The following is a 6,745-nucleotide window of genomic DNA, read 5'->3' on the forward strand; positions in this document are numbered from 1 at the left end:
CATTTAACCTAATTAAATTTAGTCTATAAATAAATTTGAATGTGTAATAAATTTTATAGTATATCAAATTATTTTTTGATCTGGTAAGTAAGAACACTTATATAAGTGAAAAGTTATATATTAACTTTGGAGATTAAATTTCAAATCCAATATTTACTTGGTTGGTCTCAGTTTCCTATTGATGGATGTGGACAAGTTGTAAGAAGTGGTTGTTTTGTGCAGCACGGTGAAAGGGATCTCTAACTCCTTAGTTGTACTATGTACCAAAATGCATGAAGCTTGAGAACATATAGAAAGACAGTCTTATATTTAACATGCAACGGAAAAAAATTCAAAGAGAAAGGGTTTAACTCGTGTAAAGGTTTGAAAGGGAGAAGTCTCTCACATGATGAGAATGACGTGCAACTTATGTGAGAGTTTGAGAGTTATAGAAAAGTTGAGGCATATGGAGAAAATAGAAAATGCTTAGAATTAGGAGGAGATCACAACAATATTTGACGTATGGATTTAACATTAATCATTTCAAATAACTTTTTTTTATTTTCAAATCACCTTAAATTTGTATTATGCAATGTATCCCTATTCCTTTATTGTCGCCCCAAATCTCTTATGAAGTTACGAGATAAACTTAAAAAGGTTAATTATTGCTTCATTAAAAAATTAAATTGAACCGCTTGCATAATTTATATGGACTTAAACTGTTAGGTTAACAAAAAAGTAGAGAATATCGGTTTAATTTCAAGTGTTTGTTGAAGTAATCAGTTATAAAAATCTGTGCTTCTCAAAGGTATATAAACGTGCCATTTCAATTAAATAAACTTTACTGATAAGCAATAAAATCAGTTTACACAAGTTCAGCACAAATTATTTCTGAAGCATCACTCACCTATCTGGTTCTCCTCTTTTTGTGTTTCTCTCTAAAGATTTATTTATATGCTACTTTGAACTGTTTCAAATTAAATTATTTTGGTTTCACACGATGAATTTGTTTTTTTTGTTTTTCAGTTTTTTGAATGCCTTAATTTTCACACCAATAGACAGTTATATAGATCTTCATCCAAGTAAGTAACATTGTTTTTCTGCGTCTCGTGTATGTACTATTTGAAACCTCGTTTTATACTTTTTCTAATTTTAGTCTAAATCATAATAAACGCCCCTTGATAAATTAAATTTTTAACCGAAAAAAAAGATTCAACTAAAAAACATGTTCACAACAGCATATAAAAATTAACACACAAATATTTCATAAAGAAGCCATAAAAATTAACACAAATCAACCGCATATTAAATGTTCCAGCTTCAAAAATGAATCCACCAACAGCCACCAAACAACATAAAACCCTGACACTATAACGCCATTAACCTTCAATGGGGAGCAGGACAACGTAGAGATGAGGGCGATCGGCGATACGGTAGCGACCGGACGAAGCGACGGAGAGCGGCGAGACGGCAACGACTGGGCGAGATGGCGGCGAGGGGAAAGACGGCAGCGAACGGTGAGACGACGGGCTTACCAGCTCGAGGCCAGGGACAGACGACACCTACAAAAGGTGACCGTGAAACCGTTGAAGCAATCGAACTTGGGGGTTGGAGAGGTTTGATTTTTCAACTCGAAAAGGGAGGTTCTGTGGGTGATGAGACCAAAATTGAAAAAATTGAAATGAAGAAATTTTAGGGGAAAGGGAAATGCGCTGTGATTTTGGCCTTTGGGTTTTATTTTTTTGGTTAGTTTATTAGGAAGTGTATGTTATTAGTAAGTGTATTCATTGTGTTGTGGCTATATTTTTATTATATTGTCATTTCTATTGTGTTACACATGCAAATCATATGCATAAGTGGGTAAGGAATTGTAAAATCATGCAAATCATGCAAATCATGCAAATCATATTTTGTGTTATTAATGATTTTACAATTCCTTCCCACTTAACTTCTTCTATAATAAATAGTTTTTTAATCATCTAATTTACAAAAAAGCTCTCATTTTTTTATTTATCCTAAAAGTTAAAAAATAAAATTAATGTTAATACTTTTTTATTAACAGAACTAAAATAAAACATAAAAATAAACCTTGAATAAAAATAAAAATACAAAATTTTGAATTCCAAAATATAAAATGGTTCTAAGATAAAAAAAAAATAGTTCGATATAAATTTTTTAAGGTACTCCATGAATGAATTAAACGGATGAAATTTATATGTATAATGAATCATTATATATTAGTACAAAAATTATAATTGTGTAAATTTTTTTAGAACAAAATTGTTAAACTATTTTATTTTTATTCTGTTAAAAGCATATCCATAATAGAAAAAATCCGCATGAATAATTTACATTCAACATAAAACTCTTAATAAAGTTGCTGTAAAAAATGTATGGACATTTATTTATTTAACAGATGGACAGAGGAAATTTTTTAACAATAAACTTCTCTTATTATGGGTAATATTGAAACTTAAATTTAGACGCCAATTAATATTATATATTCTGTAGGTACTTAAAGTCTATTAAAATAGTATGATAATAATTTGAAGAGAAATAGAATTATGTGTAAATTTAACTTAAAAAGAATATTATTTTCGATGAACTATTTTACTTTTATTCTTTAAAAATATATCTAAATAAAAAAATATCTGCAACAATAATTCACACTTTTTCTAAAGAATAAGTTATGTCTTATTACATGTGTAAAATTCTTTTTTATGCATTGAAGTGGTTTCTTATGGTTAAGTTTATCTTTTTATTTAATATAAAACCAACTATAACTAATTATGGTATAATAATTTTTGCAAATTATAAAAATCCATTAAATATTGTCTTTGTTCAATTTTTTCTTTCTCAAACCATTTCTATAATAATATACCAAGGGAATAAGAGAGTTTGGTGTCCAATTTTCACTTTTTCATCTTATTCCTGTTACTAAACAATGATAACTATAACTGTCATCTAAAATTTGGTAAAAAAATGTAATTATCAGTTAGTTTTTTGGTTCTTTCACAACGTTTGTGTTTACACATAACTTTTACTCATGTTATCATCGGTTCTTTTTTGTTTTACGGAGTACATGTAGTACTCTCCCTTTCCTTTTATATGTTAGATAACCTAGAGTGATTTATTTTTTTATAATTTAATTTCAACTGTTAAATTTAGATTTCTAATTTGAAAATATAAATAAAAACATTAATTTTTTAAACGTTGAATTTTATTAATTATTTCAAACGGAGAAAATCGCAAAAAATATAACAAAACAAAGATAAAAAAACAATTATACTCATTTTATCTTTTTTTTATCAATCCGTATATTTAGTAACCATTTTCAACTAAAACAGATATCGTGACGATGATTAAAAGATCCAAAGTTAAAATGAAATTCACGAAAGGCAACGCGTTTGGAGTTTCTTGTCTTCTGTAATTATTTTTTCTATTAGTGGCTATATTTTTTGTTTTGTATTTAATTTTTTCATTAGTAGTTAACATAAAATGAAAACAAGTTCGAACAAGTTGCATGACACCTAAACAATAATTTAGGTAAAACAAGTAGAAGTAATAAAATATTTAATAAAAATATTAATTACACATTCTTCACTTTAAAGTACATTGATAAAAATTTTAAATAATAACAATGCCAAAACTATAAAAATTGCTAATAAGACTATACATGGTTGTATTTTATTTAAATATTATTTGTCACAATTTCTCTTATAAAAATAGTAGTAAGTGAAGGAAAGATATTTTTTATATTGTGCAAACCTCACTAAATTTCATATCAACTGTAATTCGCTAACCTAAGTTGCTAGCTAAAACTAAATCGGGATAATTTTGATGGAGAAAAATTTTTACAAGTTTGTTTTCTCATATTTCTTATGTCATTATTAATTAGTTCAATATATTTTGATACTATACTAGATATTGATAAAAGCTGAATTTCAAAGTCACGGAATAGTGTGGAATATAGGCAAGGATTGAACAATTTTTTAGACTTTGCATTTGCGAATGCATCCTCCGATGGCATGATAAAGTGTCCATGTCCTAAATGTGGGTTTCAACTTATGAAAACAAGAGAGGATGCATACGACCATCTGTTGTTACGACCATTTCCCCCTGGATATACTATTTGGTTGCGTCATGGTGAGAAGCCGGTTGAAGAGAGATCTGGATTGGGACGAGTAGATGAAAATCCAATATCCCAAGTGAATCAAATACACCAAATGGTCAATGAGGCATTCAATTTCACGATGCAACATGGGAATGAGGACATCACAACAATCGAACATGCAGAAGATGATGAAGACGTGTTACCGTACTTATATGAAGGTCCAAGTCGCGCGGCACCGGATTTTAGCGATCTACTGTCAGATGGAGAGCAGAAGTTATATCCCGGATGTTCAAAGTACTCCAAATTATCGTTCTTAGTAAAGCTTTATCATATCAAGTGTATGTGCGGTGTGAGTGACAAGGCAATGACCATGATTCTTGACTTACTGTGGGACGCATTCGAACAAGTAAAACTTCCAAAGACAGTGTATGAAGCTAGCAAGACAATAAGAAAGTTGGGTATTGATAACACCAAGATATATGTTTGTCCAAATGATTGTATGCTGTACCGAGGTGATGATGAGAACTTGACTAGGTGCAAGAAATGTGGGTGTTCAAGATGAAGCAGAAGACTAAAAAAGGATCTATTGTTAGGCTCAACGTACCTGTGAAGAGAAATGGAAAACCTATAGCAGACAAGACTCTTCGTTACTTTCCTCTCATACCATGACTGCAACGGTTATTCATGTGTAGCAAGACATCAAGTGATATGTTATGGCATAAACAGGCATGTAATAATGATGGTTTCCTTAGGCATCCAAGGGATGTTGAAGCATGGAAAAAGTTTAATGCAAAGTATACTAATTTTTTGACGGATCCGCGCAATGTTCGCCTAGCCTTGGCGAGCGATGGATTTAATCCTTTGGGGAATATGAGCACAAAGTATTCCATTTGGCCTATGATTCTTATTTCGTATAATCTTCCACCCTGTCTTTGCATGAAACAGACATCTTTCATTCTATCCACGCTTATTCCTGGGCCGAAAATGCCAGGTAACGACATAGATGTTTACTTGCCGCCTTTGATAGATGAGTTGAAGCAATTATGGGATGGCGTTGAAACGTATGATGCCAAAGAGGGAAACACTTTTAAGATGTGTGCGGCACTAATGTGGACTATCAACGACTTTCTAGAATTGGGAAACCTATCTGGCTGAAATACGTACAATGGCTTAGCTTGTCCTACGTGTAACTTGAACGCTAAGCCACATCGGCTGAAAGATAGTTAAAAATGGTGTTTCATGGGCAATCGATGCTTTTTGAATCAGGGACACAAATACAGACTAGACCGAAATAGACTTGACGGGCAGGTCAAAGGTAGAGATCTACTAAAGAAGTTATCTGGAACAGATGTATTGAGGCAACAGTCTAATGTGTAAGTTTAATTTGGGAAGAGTTCAACTGTCACATCCAAAAAAAGATGCAATGGTCAGGATGCGGATGAAGATGACTCACATTGGAAAAAGAAGAGTGTTTTCTTTGACCTCCTGTACTGGGAGGATCAGATATTGTGTCATAACCTCGATGTGATGCATATAGAAAAAAAAGTTTGTGACAATGTGGTCTTCACTATCTTAAACGATAGCGGCAAATCAAAAGACAATCTTAAAGCTTGCAGAGATTTACAATGCATGGGCATAAGGCCTGAATTATGGCCGGGAGAAGGTGGTAAATATTCTTCTGCAATATTTGTAATGTTGAATTTACAAAGGAATGTATTCCTAAAGACTTTGCATAATGTGGTCTTTCCAGATGGTTACTTTAGCAATGTTGCTCGTTGTGTTGATTTGCGGCAGCGCAAGTTATCTGGGTTGAAAAGTCATGACTGCCATATTCTGATGGAACAATTACTCCCAATTTTGGTGAAGAATGCACTTCCGAATCCGGTGTCCAATGTGATTGCAAATTTGTCATCATTTTTCCGAGAATTTTGTGGGAAAGCCATAAACCCTATGCAGCTTGTTGAGCTTCAAAATGATGTTGTGCAAACCCTGTGTCAGATAGAAATGATTTTCCCTCCATCCTTCTTCACTGTCATGGTTCACCTCATGGTGCATCTCGTTGATGAGGTGACTCTTGGTGGACCAGTACATTATCGGTGGATGTATCCAATAGAAAGGTTAGCTTGCTGATAAACCCCTTTAGTACACTCAGTTGAATTAATTGTGTATATACTGAGCATTTTGTTGTATTTATATAAAAAGTATTTAAGACGTCTGAAGAAATATGTTTGTAATAGGGCACAACCAGAAGGCTCAATTGCAGAAGGCTATTTATCTGAGGAAATCCTTACTTTCTGTTCTAGATATTTGGATAATATTGAGACTAGAATCAACCAACCAGGGTGAGTTGATGATGAGCCCGTTGATGTTACACAGAATTCGGGGAAAACTATGTTCCCAGCTATTGGAAGGGCATTAGGGGCTATTTCGCATTTCGAACTCATGCCAATGGAAAAACGTCAAGCACATCGCCATGTGCTAGTCAACTGCAATGCCATGGTTCCGTTTGTTGAGTAAGTATACACATGTATTTTTAAAACAACAATATAACTCTTCTCCGGTTGACTAGTTGGACTAATTTTCTTTTCACACATAAAGTACATTTAAGGAATAGACAAAGCAAAGCTTACGGGCTCATACAAGGTCGCAATC

This window comes from Arachis ipaensis, chromosome B01, assembly GCF_000816755.2.
Source record: "Arachis ipaensis cultivar K30076 chromosome B01, Araip1.1, whole genome shotgun sequence".
Lineage (NCBI taxonomy): Eukaryota > Viridiplantae > Streptophyta > Magnoliopsida > Fabales > Fabaceae > Arachis > Arachis ipaensis.